At 40.0% G+C, this 15,000-nt stretch overlaps 1 long non-coding RNA gene across 1 annotated transcript; it reads left to right on the top strand.

The window, feature by feature from the left end:
• The first annotated feature begins 7,700 nt into the window (after positions 1-7,700).
• Positions 7,701-11,163, top strand: LOC114767503 (uncharacterized). Its single transcript, XR_003742942.1, has 2 exons — positions 7,701-7,821; positions 10,910-11,163. It is a non-coding gene; the product is annotated as an uncharacterized LOC114767503 (long non-coding RNA).
• The last annotated feature ends 3,837 nt before the right edge of the window (positions 11,164-15,000 follow it).

The raw sequence follows: 15,000 nt of genomic DNA, 5'->3' as shown, positions 1-15,000 counted from the left end.
AGGCATGGCATTCGTTAGCATTTGCAATATTTACATCAAGCCTGACGTGGACCCTAGTGACCTTTGCATGGACTTGCCGCATCACCCTGTGCAGCATACCAGCAGCAAAGTGTCCTGCAGCACGTGTCAGTCCCCTCACTTGATCAGTTGCCTGCGTTTGAGGTGGAGTGCAGCCTCATGGTCCGCTTTGATAATGAGCCTTATGACCGTGCAGCCACATCCACAACCATGAGCTGTGTGTGAGCGCCACCTGGTGACCCAAGCTGGGAAAACATTGGGCCCATCACTCTCCTCCCTAAATAGCTGCTGTTTAAATCTGCAGAGGAGCTATACAGCATAAAAGTCTCTATGATAAACTGATAGGATGGGAAAAGAATCAATACTGGTCCTATATAAAATACCCTTCCAATTTGTCCTGAAGCTATTGGCCCAGGCATTTAGGCATACAGGGCATTACCATTATTGTGACAAATGATGTCAATGCTTTCTGCTCTTGCAGCAGCTATAATACAACCATCAATGTTATCGCTATCATAATTACTAAACAATATCATAAAACCATGCAAATCTGCTGGAACTTTCAGCATCAGTAAATGCATCGTATTTTAGGGGAATCTTAAATGCAGAAACCAACAACAGTTAATATTACTGCATAACATGGGGTGTGGGATCAAATGGCTTATTTCTGTCTTCCCCACTGTAACAGCCACAGTCCCATTCTGATGTGGTCTGTATGGACAGGGGTTTGACAGCATCTTAGTTGTGCAGTTTGGACTGGAGGTTGCCCGTCCATATTCTGTGGTAAGGGCCTAACAGCCAGGTCTCTGTCTCAAGCGCAGCTTACAGGGGCTCAAGAGGGTTGAGTGCTTGGCATCTGTAAGCCTGACCTGCCTTCTTGGTTTGTGCCTTTAAATGGCTGAGGGGCACTAAGTTTAGTCCACCAGCACTGACAAGACAAGCTTCTTCGTTCTGTTTTTGCATGCAAACCACAATTAGCGTCAGGCAAAACACTGGCTCTAATTCACGGGTGTGCATTACTGAAGATATACTGACTGTCGGGCCAGAGATCAATACTGAATTTATCTCACATGTGTTAAATAGCAGCATTTGCATGGGTATTGACAAGTTTGAGGAAAGCATGAGCAAATGAAGGTTTATCGTGTGATTGTCACTCGTTTACGTTCATGCGCTTGCAGTGTGTTAGATATAGAATGATACAGATGTATGCTGATTTTAAAAGTGGACTGAACCCCAGAAAAGAAGGGGTGCACACCATGAAAACAAAGCACAAAGGCAAAGAGTGAAAAGGCCATGCCGCACAAGGACCTCTGATTTTTTAAAATCTGAATATTGTGCTTCCCCCCTTTGTAATAGCCAGTTTGTTGTCATGGACACAGTTTAAAAAAAAGGAAAAAAAGAAAGAAAAGAGAAAAAAAAACATGATCTGTGTCCATAGCAACTGAGTGCAGTTCAGAACTGCCAAAATGGTTTGGGGAAAAGTCTTTAAGTGCAGTCAGATGTATGTACACCTTTCTGCCAGACTCATGGACCGCACCAGGATGTCATAAAAAGACCCCGTCTAGAACGCACAGCGGGACTGATTATGGCAGGCAGTGTTAATCCAAAGGTTCGAACTGACCATTTATCTTGTGGCTTTCGCAGCAGGAGAAATGTTACAAAAAGCTTTCTATAGATAGAGCGTATAGAAACAACAACAACAAAAAAAGGACAGAAACAGAAGACAGATGAAGGGCTCTGTCGTTCCCACCTCTGAATTAGCATATATGCTGTCTCAGAGGATAGTGCGGTATATAACTGCTCTACATTTAGCTATTGAAATGAGGCTTGGGAATATGAGAGCTTTGTTTTGAAAACAGACGCGTTCTAGAAATGCTTCTGTGTCCCCTGAGAAATAAAAGTCTAAGGCTATAATTAGAAACCCGCTCTGGTGCCCTCTGCTGGGAGCATTTGTAATCACATGAGTTCTTGCGTTATATTTCATCCTGAAGCCTGCGTTATATTTCACAGTAACTACATTGACATATATTTCACAAATAGATTATACCACTTTCACAGACATATGGGACTTGGAGGATGTGAAAATGCCAACATGAATGTTGAGATAAGAATTCTTGTAGATTCATAGCACCAGTCTCATACTTTCTAATGCTTTTTCCAATGCTTTTTCAGACAGGCAACCCACTGAAGACACTGCATTGCTGACATGCTGCAAAACTCGTCCATAGCTGCCGGTCTCAAAGCATCCCAGCAAAGGCTCGGTATAATATCCAGACCAGTGCTCATGTAGTATGTCCCGATGAAACCCTGTGCATCTGGACATTCACGTTCACATCACTTGGTGAGGAAGGAACAATGTGCACCCGAGAGATTGAGGTCATGAATTAAACATTGGCAGGTTTCATGACCACATAGTAAGAAAAAACAAGAAGGTGCACATTCACTCTGTCACAGACCATCTTAGTCAGCCTGTAATAATTCAAGCTAAAAACTAAAGGAAACTTGTTAACTCACCATGAATTACCACTAAATTACCAGGAATACTATAACAAATAAGTTAACATGTGAATTCAAAAAACCTCTTCTTTTGTTTATTGCATTGTTAGGTGCAAGTAGACAGTTAAAATAGACAGTTTATGTCAAGATGATAACCACCAGTGGAGGTAAAATACCACAGCGCACTGCTTAGGACCATGTTAAGACACACTCAACAAATGCTGTGAATGCAGCTATATACTTTAAATATTTACTTAATTTGAATATTTATGCTGCAAGCGACAGTATTGATTTCATATCGGCTATTTTTCACTTCCATGTAGATTTAACCTTCAATCATTCTCAAAACTGTGGAACTGTGGAACAGCTAGGCTGAACAGCTTAAGTAAGCCTTTTGCATAAGGAAAGCCTAAAACATCCCAGAGAGAATGTTTCTGACACTCACAGATATCTCGGATATATTGGATATTTTTCTCAATCAATAGACGACAGAGCATAATATATTAATAATATCTTATCTGATTGATTATCTATATCTTTCTATCTATATTAAGGTCATCTGATGACATTTTTTATGTGCAAATCTGGAAAATTGTAAAGGGTTTGTTTCTGACAGTAAGGCGTTGTCCCGAATATTCAGGATATATGTCTTAACGTGAATGCCTCTGTTAGAATTTTGTAAAAACAATGTCTGCTGACGAAAGCTCTGTAGGCTTCTCTTTGTTTGATGCTTCCTCCCATTCCCACACTGGGAGATTTGTCCCCCCGTACTAAAACAGCCAACAGCTCCCAGCTAAAGACATTTTAGATGATAACCTCAGCTTGCGAAGATACCATTCAAATAACCTGATTTATGTTTTTTATTTTTTGGGAATCAATTATTTTATTCTTATTTTAGGAGAAAAAATAAAAGAGGCCTGTGTCTGCAGCCATTTCTTTATCTGGAAATAAATACACAAATGGAATAATGAACAAATAAATAATAATAAAAAAACAGTTTATCAGCCATCATGCAACAATTAAAACCTCCAGGTCTGCTCCACAGCCCTTCAGGTGGAAAGGTTAGCTCTCCAGAGATCCAGGCCCGAGAATGGAGCCACATTCGTAATGCAGTGATAGGTAGAGGAAGAGGGTTATCAGCAGGTGTTGAGGTCATGAAGCATGCTGGGAATTGTATAACCCATCTGCAGTCGATGATCTCATGCTGGAGATTTGACTCTTCAGGAGCAATCTGAAAAAAGTAGCTCTCTGCAGTAGAGCTACTTTTGAGTGTGTTCTTTGTTCTAGATAAGCACTAACTGGGTCATAACTGACACAAATTTTGGGAAGGCACATATGGTTCAGGTAATATATTCTTGCCAAACATTCACTCCTGAAGAAAAATATTAGACAATTTTGGTGAATGTACTGTGTATAAATAAAGTGTATAATACATTTTTTGTTACGTTATGAGATTAATTCCACGAACACTTTATTTATATCAAAATTACAAACAAAGGTTTCCACTCACACGGGGGAACCAAGTCCAGGAACACAAAAGAAGACGAACGTGAGTGGCTGAGGACCAGCACGTCATGTGGTTCTTGGTGCAATACCAGGACCAGGAACACTGATGCCGGAAATCTTGAATAGAGAGGACTACAGGTGCGAGGAATCGAGAGGGGCGTGGCCTGCAATCGGTGCTCTGGGAACTCTCGTCAGGTGTGCGAGGACCTCAGGGGATCCGCCATGACACATATAAACTCAATGGGCACTACTTCCACACGTAGCGCTACATGCCAAACGTGAAGTTTGTGTGCTATTGTTAGGTCAAAATGACCTCAGGATTTACACAATAAATACATAAAACAAGAAAAAAAAGGATTTTTTAATGATATTTGTGTATGTGGTGTGTTGACGGTACCAGGAACTGTCAATCAATAGGCTCCTCCCATTTTAATCTCTGGGTGACAGATAATTATACACCAAAAAAACATTTATTAATTCTTCTTCTCCTATATACATTTATGTTTATAAATATTTACATAACTCCTGAGGACATCTTTTCTTTATTCTCTCAAATACACCCCACATTTAGTTCTACGCTTCGCTCATGTTGGATAATAGTGCCCAGTGTCACAAATCTACAAAGTTGCAAGTAGGGCATACTGACTGTGCTTGGGAAAAAAAGTGTGGAAAGGATTAGAAACCATGAACAACTTTGGTATGGATAATACCTGTATAGAAATTAATGCTATTTACACAAAATTCTATTTAAAATATTCAAAATGCACTCAGTACATTCCAATTTGGTTGCACTGCATTTTATTTAACTTTTCATATTTTGAATGCTTTCATGGAACTCAGCATAAACACATATCACAAAAGCATAAATAAAGATCCGCTCATCATTTCCAAGAGGTTCCCAGAGTAGAATTCCTGAAATCATGCCTTTATGCAGACTTGGCTTCCAGTCATTGGTAAACATTTTAGTGGCTGCTGGCTTGACATAATCAGGGCTTAATATCCTCTTTACGTGTTAGCACCTGCTGAGCTCAGTGAAATTTCACCAGACTAACAATGAGCTTATCTATTCACTCACCAGAATAATACTTCCTGGACAGAGGCTTTAAAATGATCATTTATGTTTGGATGAGTCTACCAGCACACTCAGAAACGGGGGTACAAAAAACGTTCTGCTGACTTTCAGTTCCATGGTCTTAATTGTGCCTAATGATTTTAACTAAAAGAATAAAATGAGATCGTATGCTACTTGACTTAAAACCAAATGAAATTTTTTACTTGTACCCATCATTTACAGTGGATTCTGTGAGAATTGTTGTAAAGTTTTAATATATAAACATTGGAAGCATTTTGGAATAGTAGCTTGAACAATTTTTTTCAATCAACCGCAGATGCAAACCAATAAAATAACGCATTCAATGTTTTCTTACACACATTTTTACATTCTCCCACTCATTTATGTACTTAATGAGCATCATAATTAAGTTTGCATCATGGAATGTGTTAAATGTATTTGGTTGTTGATTATCATATTATCAAATCAAATATATAAGTTTGGTGCCATCAAATGGCCTTTCCCATGAAAGCCTAGATGAGACCACCTTCCAGGCTGCAGTCAATGTGCACTATGGAAAATCAGTAGCAGTGACAGTGGGAATGCGATCAGTCTAATCCCAGGAGGGAGCGCCGCAATGCAGCTGAGATGTTTTAGCAGATCTCCCTTCATCCGTGTGAGTGCTGCTGGCATCTGGTGTGGAGAAGAAATCCGGAACTGGATAAAGGCAGAGCCGGTCCAGTTTGCTTTGCCTGGGACTTTCACACCGCTCAGACGAACTCAGCTAAGATAATCAGCCCCAAAGAAAACACACAGAGGTGGCAACTGCCCTTCCTCTGACAAAGGCATGCATAGATGTCACATCGCATCAAGAGCGAAATGACAGGCCATGCAGAAAGGCTCGGGAGGCGCCAACACAGCACCTACTGGCTATGAACAGCTACACACATGACTGGAAGAGGCAGTTAACAAATATTACTTGTCATTAGTAATTTGATTTAATTTTATGTAACCAGTCTTGTTTACAATATATGCCAGCAGTTTTCATCTAAAGAATCCCTGTAGAATGAATGTATAACATCATATACACATGAAGATGGAAAAATGGAATTAGATGGGATTTAATGTGGGATTTAATGTGATTAAGAAGTGCTTCCAGTGGAAAAAATGTGATTAGACATGCATATTGTTTTGTGAGGATTAAAGACATGCAAACATGCTTTTAATTTCACTGTACATGGTGTTCAGGTAAATGCAGGTACAGCAGCATGATAGCAGGAGGGGGGTGGGGTGGGGTGGGTTCCTCATTTTGATTTTCCTGGCGCTGGCCATCAGTTGACAGCTTACTCAGCACTTCCTGCATTGAGCACACAGCTTCTTGATCCTCCTTGACACGTTACGCCCAGGGGCCACGTTCCCCTATTCAGTCGAAGTAAAACATAATGGGGTTAATACAGACACACCTGAACTGCCAAGTCTGGCCTGACATGTTATGATCATAGCACTTGAATTTAAATGAAAGAACAGCATTCTAAACAGAGATACCTACAGTCTCTTTAACCGTAATCACATGGTCTGTGGTTTGAGTTAATGCTTGCGCCTCTTCCTAAGAACCTTAGGAATACTGCAATTCACTGAAGGGGTTTTACCAAATATAGCAAAGTATGAAAACACAAGCAAAAACACACATATTTGCTCTGTACCTTGAGGGCTGTGGTAATCATGTGACATAAGGGAGCGGTGAACGCTGGGACATGCCGCGATCAGGTAGCTAATGACACTAATGTAATCTGAAAGTGATGAATACCCACCAACTGTTTAAGAGATATTAGCCCTTTGAGAGGAATCCAGTCAAATGTGTTTCCTATGTACACTCTCCAGTGCCTCTCAGTGAAAGGCAAAAGTTCTAATTGCATTTGTCCGTTTCATGTGCTCTCAGTGCTCTGATGACCAATGATTTTTTTGCCATTATGATTATCTGAATCACTACTGAGCCAGTTAAAAGAGCATACAAACGTATAAATCAAGTTGTGGCAACACCGGATATTCACACCCACACTCTTAAATCTATTCTACCATTATATGAGGTAACTATAGTACTACATATACTACATAATATAATACAATAAACTGTACTGAGCCATGAAATTCTCTCATGGTGAAAATGTCTGTTTTGTCATTTTCACCCCTAACACAGTTTTATATAATGTAATGTATGAATTCAATGTTTTTGTATTTTTTTTGTAATTTTTAAGAATGTATTTCGCAGAACAATGTTTAACACACTTGGCACAAAATTATAAAATTGCTCATTTCTTTGCAGTTTTAAAAGCAGCCCTGAATGAGTGTTTTTAACACGCTAGAGAGAGCAATTCTCTTGGCCTAAGTCTGTTCTTTTCCTCAGGGCATGTGGCTGACATAGCTGACAGATATTTTGTGCTAGAACGCACGGCTGAGCCACACCCATGTGAATTTTACCTTTTTGCCATTCCAGCAGCTTGCACAGGTTCCTTGCTTCCCATTGGCCAACCTGAATTTTGGACCGATACTGAGTCTTTAGCGTGAACCAATAGGAAGTGAGATGTCAGCAGGAGTAAGGTGGGGTCAAGGTGAAATAAAACTCATCGGTGGGGTGTGTCCCCAAACCTTCTGCACAGTCCTGTGTGAATAGGTACTTTGTGGATAACTCCCGAAGAGATGATTGCCAGGAAACATCTATGAAGAGGAAACATCTTCAGTAAAAATTTGAGGTTTGATGTCAATGTTGTCTATAAACATGTAAAAGTCTGCTCTGTTCTTTTTTGTATTTTATCTGCATTTTTTGCTGCAAAGTTGGAAAACCTGTTTTTTTTTAATTGTCTATTTTAGAGTTTGACATGGTCGGCCACATCTCCTTATCACTTTTCCAGCCCAGCTATCCTGACTGTATCCGTTGGACGGAGAACTGATAAGGGCATGTGGCCGATACTTTCTGCCTTTGGTGTGAGCCTGCCGCTGGGCCTTACTCGACCCCTCCCAGTCCGGGCTCTTCTAAATTGCTCATTAGTAACATTTAAGTCATTTGGGGGATAATATGGGTGAAAGAAACAAAAAAGTAAAGAATTGCTTCAGTGATGCACAGTCTTGTTGTTTTAACCATCTTTCATTTATTGTGTTTTAATCTTCTGTTTAATCTAATTCATTCTTCTTTTTTACGGCTAAAATTTGAGAAGTTACAAAATCTGTAACAATATCAGTACACTGCATTGACCACAATCAGCAAGGTTATCTATACTAAGATCCATCTGTTGCAGGTACGGATGACATTACAGTATTAAATATCAATAAAAACCAGCTTAAAGGTGCTGTGTACAGTTTCATTGTGTTTAGATCTTCAGGGAGAGCAACACATTAAAATGTTACTCAAAGTGGGGAAAGCCAAAGAGAATATTAAAATGCTTGAGTGGAGAAGTGCTCACAAACATTCAGGAGCTAGATTGTCAGGTTAGTGTATGTAATCATTTTTTCCCCTAAAATTTCCAAAGTAAATTATGTGCTATCCGCTAATTTGCAAATAATAATTTTGTTTTACCGCTAAATGACCATTCAAATGAAATAAATCACTGATTTGTGTTGGACGCGGACACGCTGTGCTTCTTTCATCGTTTGCCTGGCTGCAGTTACCACTGTAAGCACAAGAGGGTCTTATTGCACCATTTTTCCCATTCCTCTTATTCTTGTTCATCCAAGCCAGCAGCATCTCCAGTGTATACTGCCTGCACTCAATCACACTGATCTTGCTAAATATAGGGTACGGCAGAAGAATGGCAATCATTTTAAATCTGTGCACAAACCGTTACATAATTATTACCCACCGCAGATCCAGGTCAACAAGTCAACAATTTAGGATGCAGAGGGCAACGGGATTGAGAGCGTGGGTCTGGAATGATGGGCGTGAAATGTGTAAAGCAGACACCAGAAAAAGACTGTCTGAGTCTTGTTCATAAAACTTTAACTACTGCAGTTTTTTTCTATACATATTCTAAAACCACTCAGAGATCAAAATCAAAATCTGTGATTTTTTGAGTATGCAGTCTGGGTAAATTAAAAAAGGAAAATGAATATGGAACCGTAAGCAAGCTAAAAGCACAACTTTCCCTGTGTCCCACTGTAACCATAGAAACCATAGACAGTCTGATTATTTTGAGTTGGGTTGTGACATTGATCACTTCACATGCCAAATGAATTTAGCCACATGTGGAGCTCTTCGGTTTGCTCTCTTGCAAATTTGCCATCAGAATGTAGAAAAGGAACAGGACACAATTTTGAATAACTAATCAATTCAGTGGGGCACCACGAATGCAAGGAAATTGTATAAAACATGCATAGGATTTCTCTGCACATTATTATTAATCATGACATGGCGTTTTCCTTAGTTTTGTATGCTGCAGTCCACCATTGACCAGTTTCTCACCAGTTTCTCAGAGGGGACAGCAGCAGCCTCTAGTGGTTGAACAGTGTCACTAGCTCTGGTCTGTAAGAGAGTAAATCGCTCTCTTAATTAAAGATGCAAGCGTGGAAGATTGTCACCATGACAACACAATGCTAAGCAAAATCGCAAGGCAAAGGGTGGGTGAGCGTTTCCTCTAAACAGCAGGAGGGGGGAGGAGGAAACGATGTGGATGAAAACTGTGGAGCATCAATGGGTATAATGTTCAAATCTGTCGGTGGCAGGTGTGCCAAACTGAGGCTAACAAGGGAATTGTTTTCCTATATTCTCCAATAGAATCAACAGGAAAATGTTCATTCATGTGCAAATCGGGAAAATACACACACACATACACAAACACACAGTTGTTTGCCACAGTGCCAGGATTAACCTTCAGATTCTTGTAATCAAAAGCATTCTGTCTCAAATCTACTACAGCCAACACACTTGCACTAAGCTTCTGCATCCTCTGAATGTTGACCGTTTTATATTCATTTGGCAGATGACTATGTCATTTACATTTACAGCATTTATCAGACACCCTTATCCAGAGCTGACTTAGAATCAGTAGTTACAGGGACAGTCCCCCAGGAGCAACTTAGTTAGGGTAAGTGTCTTGCTCAGGGACACAATGGTAGTAAGTGGGATTTGAACCTGGATCTTCTAGTTCATAGGCGAGTGTGTTACCCACTAGGCTACTACCACCCATGGTAGTATCAGGTCATGGAAAGAGCCTTTAAACTAGCCAAGCCATAAGAAATTCAAGTGCTACAGCAATGAATGTAATAGACCTTTCGATAGACATTGTTTTCACAGTTATATCACAGTTATTAATGTTTACAGTGTCCTGCTATAATAAATTATTTTCAGATTTAGCTTTGACAGTATAAATGTCTGTGGTCCAATGGCTTCAAAGCATTGTGATTCAAACAGTGCTATACATTTAGTAAGACCAGTTAGTTAAAATTTAGTTAAAATTCTACACAATCTGCAATCATGCATATTTACATTTAAAATCTCTGCTGTCCTCAGGACACCAACAGCAAACAGCATGCTCATGATGTCTTTATATTTGTTTCTGCTTTGTTAGGAGGACACGTTCATCCCAATGGAAGATGTCATGCACAGTCTATTGCAAATCATAAAGAAAGGAATATTATCAGCATATATTGTCTTCATGATTGTTTTCTAAGACCAGAACATCCAGAAAAACCACAAAGACACCCTAGCTTTCTCAGTTAATGTTTATTATTGACTGGTTGTGTTTGGGTGTGTGTGTGTGTCTGGGTGTTACATTTGAAACCAGACACAGGAGTGATACGGCTGTGAGACTATTGGGTGTTGGGGCATTAAACCTGGCTGTGTCTCAGTCCCACAGGCTTGGCTGCAGTGGTGAGATGGACGTTGCCCACTGGGAACAGACAGATCCCGACGATCACAGCACTTCCTCTTCTGTCCAACAGACAAAAAGATGCAGTGATTTCTGCCCATCGTGTTGACCTTTTACAAGCCCCAAGAACCAAACAAAAAGGGCCACTTTTAAGTCAATGGGGAGAGTACAGGAGTGACTCAGAGGGGAAAAGAACAGGTTCCAGAGAAAAAAAATAAACACTGACAAAATCAATACCTGGATCCAACTGTGCGTCATTATGAAACAAATATATTTACTCCAAATAAATAGCCATAATCAAAAAAGACTACTCAGCTTGTGGCCTGGATCAGTGAGCAACATGAAACTCTGATCAATATCTGTCTGTTGACAAGACTTCAACCATTATGTCAACCATTATGTCTTGTTAGCTTTATCAACCAGGGAAACTATAACCTATCCCCAAACACCATAATGAGCAGGAGCCATTTTTGTGCCTTGAAAAGATTGAAAAAAAAAATGTTTTATGAAATTCTTCACTTTACAATAGAATTTCGAAGAGTAGTGAAGTCATTTAGCTGCTCATGGGTATTTCAACAGAATTTGCTCTGTGAAGTTAATATGAAGGTAATTGTTCTATCCATATTTACATTTTTGGCATTTATCAGACGCCCTTATCCAGAGTGACTTACAATCAGTAGTTACATGGACAGCCCCCCCCCCTGGAGACACTCAGGGTTAAGTGTCCTGCTCAGGGACATAATGGTAATAAGTGGGGTTTGAACCTGGGTCTTCAGGTTCATAAGCGAGTGTGTTACCCACTAGGCTACTATCACCCAGCAAATCAACTACAGTGTATTAAAAAATCGAATCAGCACACAACATCATCATTATGCCAAAGGAATAGTCCCTTGGTAGACTTGATAGAGCAGAAACTATCATGGCATCAAGCAATCCACATTTTATTTAATTTTTTAAATCCTTGTGAAATTTGTTCATTGTCATTCTGCTATCATGCATTCAAAAATAATACCCTGGAGGTTCCTGTGTAAAAATCTAATTTCAAATCTCACAGGGCTCAAGCCCTCATAAACACTCAAAGTGTACACTGAATAAGCCTAATTTGTGAGTTCCAAGTGTTTAAATAGCATTAAATAACACTCAATTTAGCTAACATTCGGGTGCATTACTGCCAGTGGAAAGACTTTTTCGATGGCTCCTCTTGTAACAATGCACAAGAAAAAAGAAAAGTAAAACAGGTACTCATTTGGAAAAATGAACAGTTATACCAATAAGAACAGTTTTATTAAGCCTTTGCATAACCACATATTCTATGACTACCCATGATTCAGTTGTACTGTATGAATCATGAAAAATTATGATGCTATTACAGGTTAGCACGGGTGCTACATCAGAGCAGTAATTGAAGTCATGTCAGGTTTACGAATAGGTTGCTTTGCATCTTTGGTTCCCATTCCACAAGGTTTGGGGGGGGGGTCAAAACCTCCAAATTGCAAATGTGGCCCGTTCACTGGAGCTTTTGTGGAGAGCAAAAAAAAACATAGTTGCAATTTGTTGCTGCCCCCTCTCCCCCTTCACATTAAATGTCTATAAATACACCCAGCATGCGCTGATTCTTATCCCTTTCATCTGGTGTTGTTGAACTGATGCATCTTATCATTAGCTATCTTTTTTTTGTAGTTGTTATGTGTCAAGACTTTCATGTAAATCAAATGAGCATTACCATCATGGCCATAGTATTTGGAGGGCTATCACTTCAAAAAAGAAATAAAAGGCATGAATAATGACAATGCTATGTGAAAATTCAAATTCATCTGTTGAGATTTGACAGCTGAAAATGTTTCATGTTTTGGGATATGAAGCTTCATACACCACGCTTTATATCCCATGCTCTATTGATATGTGAGAGTAAAAGCTGGAAGTTGTTCAGGTTTACATTACATCATAAATCATGCTGTTTTTAACTAGAGATGTACATGAGCTAGTATTTGTACTTGAATCCTATACCAGGGCAGCCAACTTTTCCAAAAATGAGATTGAGATTGGTGGAATGATATGGAATGATATTTTGGGGTTAGTCAAGTGCAGTGAGTGGTGTAGTGTTGGTGTGACAACATATATATATATATATATGACCGCCTATGTGCCTATAGCATACTGGTCCTCCTTGATTGATGTTTTGAATAACTTCATTATGTTGTCATGATTATCCATTCTTCAGACACCCATTCTTTATTCAAGGCAGAAACATCAACAATCTTCCAACAATTCGGCCAGACATGGGACTGAGAGGCAGGGGTCAGGACCCTGCTGAACATGAAGCCATGGAAGGCCAGGGACAAGGAAGCTGGCGGCGTCCTCCCGGCGAGTCGCGGCTCCTCCGATCTCAGCGGGGCTGCGTCAGGTGGCGTCCAAATGTGGGTCAGGTCTTTCTGTCACGTCCATGCGGGCATGACGCGGCGGGTGAACGGAGAGGAGGACGAAGAGTGACGAGGAATGACAAGGAATGGAGGACGCTTTCACCTGACATCACGGAACAGGGGTTTAATAGTGAATCACAGGACAGGGGAGACATCCGAGACGAAGACACTAGTGAACACGGAACATAACTTCAAAGACCTGACAGCGGACAGAAACGAACAGGGCAGCTTTATACAATTGACACAGGTGAAAACGATTAGGGAACATTTCACAGGACAACAATGAAACTCCGGTCCGGATCCTGGACCGGAGTAACCACCATTTCGGACCGGATCCTGACAAGTCCCTGAATCGCTTAGTTTCACTGTGAGCCACATTAGTAACTTTGAGTTTGAGAGCAAGTATAGCCCCCCCTTTCACTCACTCCCACTGAATGTTGCTTATTTATAATAATTTTAACAATGGTTTAGGAACTGTGGTTAAATGGTAACATTCTCAAATATGTGTTGCACAGATATTTGCTGATGCTAATTTGCTAAGCGCCTAGCTTAAGCTTTAACATAAAGCTGGGCAAAAAGGGCAAAGTATTGTTTGGGACAAATTCTTTGTCACACAAGTAAACATATGTGATAAAAATGTTCAATATTGGATTGTGAAGTGAATCTTCACGTGGCTTTGTGTTTTTGGACTGAAGACCATTGAAATGCACAATGAGTCAGTTTAATGTACCATGTTGCTAATGTCAAGGAATAGCTCATAAGCTACCTGTAAAACACAGACCAGAATACATAATACCTGTTACTTAGCCATTACCATTGACGACTGAAGGGAAATGTACCAATGTAACTGTTTTTTGAAGGGGAAAGTGTCTTACACCATAATATCTTTAAAAGCTAGCTAGGCAGGCATCAACATTTGAGCTTAATTATAATGATTAGGACACTTTAGTTTGAAACAACTTAAAGACATTGCCTTTTTTATTTGCTTTTCGTGGTACTACGCCACATGGGGATCTGGACGTTTTCCTTTTTTTGTTAGCTTTTTGTGGTACTATGCCACATGGAATACTTGATACCCGCCTTTTTTGTTTGCTTTTTGTGGTACTATGCCACATGGGGATCTTGATGTTTGCCTTTTTTTGTTTTGCTTTTTGTGGTACTATGCCACACGGGGATCTTGATATTTGCCTTTTTTTGTTTCGCTTTTCGTGGTACTATGCCACACGGGGATCTTGATATTTGCCTTTTTTTGTTTTGCTTTTTGTGGTACTATGCCACACGGGGATCTTGATATTTGCCTTTTTTTGTTTTGCTTTTCGTGGTACTATGCCACACGGGGATCTTGATGTTTGCCTTTTTTTTTTTTGCTTTTCGTGGTACTATGCCACACGGGGATCTTGATGTTTGCCTTTTTTGTCTGATTTTCGTGGTACTATGCCACGCGGGGATCTTGATGTTTGCCTTGTTTTGTTTGCTTTTTGTGGTACTATGCCACGCGGGGATCTTGATGTTTGCCTTTTTTTGTTTGCTTTTTGTGGTACTATGCCACGCGGGGATCTTGATGTTTGCCTTTTTTGTCTGATTTTGTGGTACTATGCCATGCGGGGATCTTGATGTTTGCCTTTTTTTGTTTTGCTTTTCGTGGTACTAT

This window comes from Denticeps clupeoides, chromosome 17 (assembly GCF_900700375.1).
Source record: "Denticeps clupeoides chromosome 17, fDenClu1.1, whole genome shotgun sequence".
In the NCBI taxonomy this organism is placed as follows: domain Eukaryota; kingdom Metazoa; phylum Chordata; class Actinopteri; order Clupeiformes; family Denticipitidae; genus Denticeps; species Denticeps clupeoides.
This window is presented reverse-complemented; position numbering and strand designations above follow the sequence as displayed.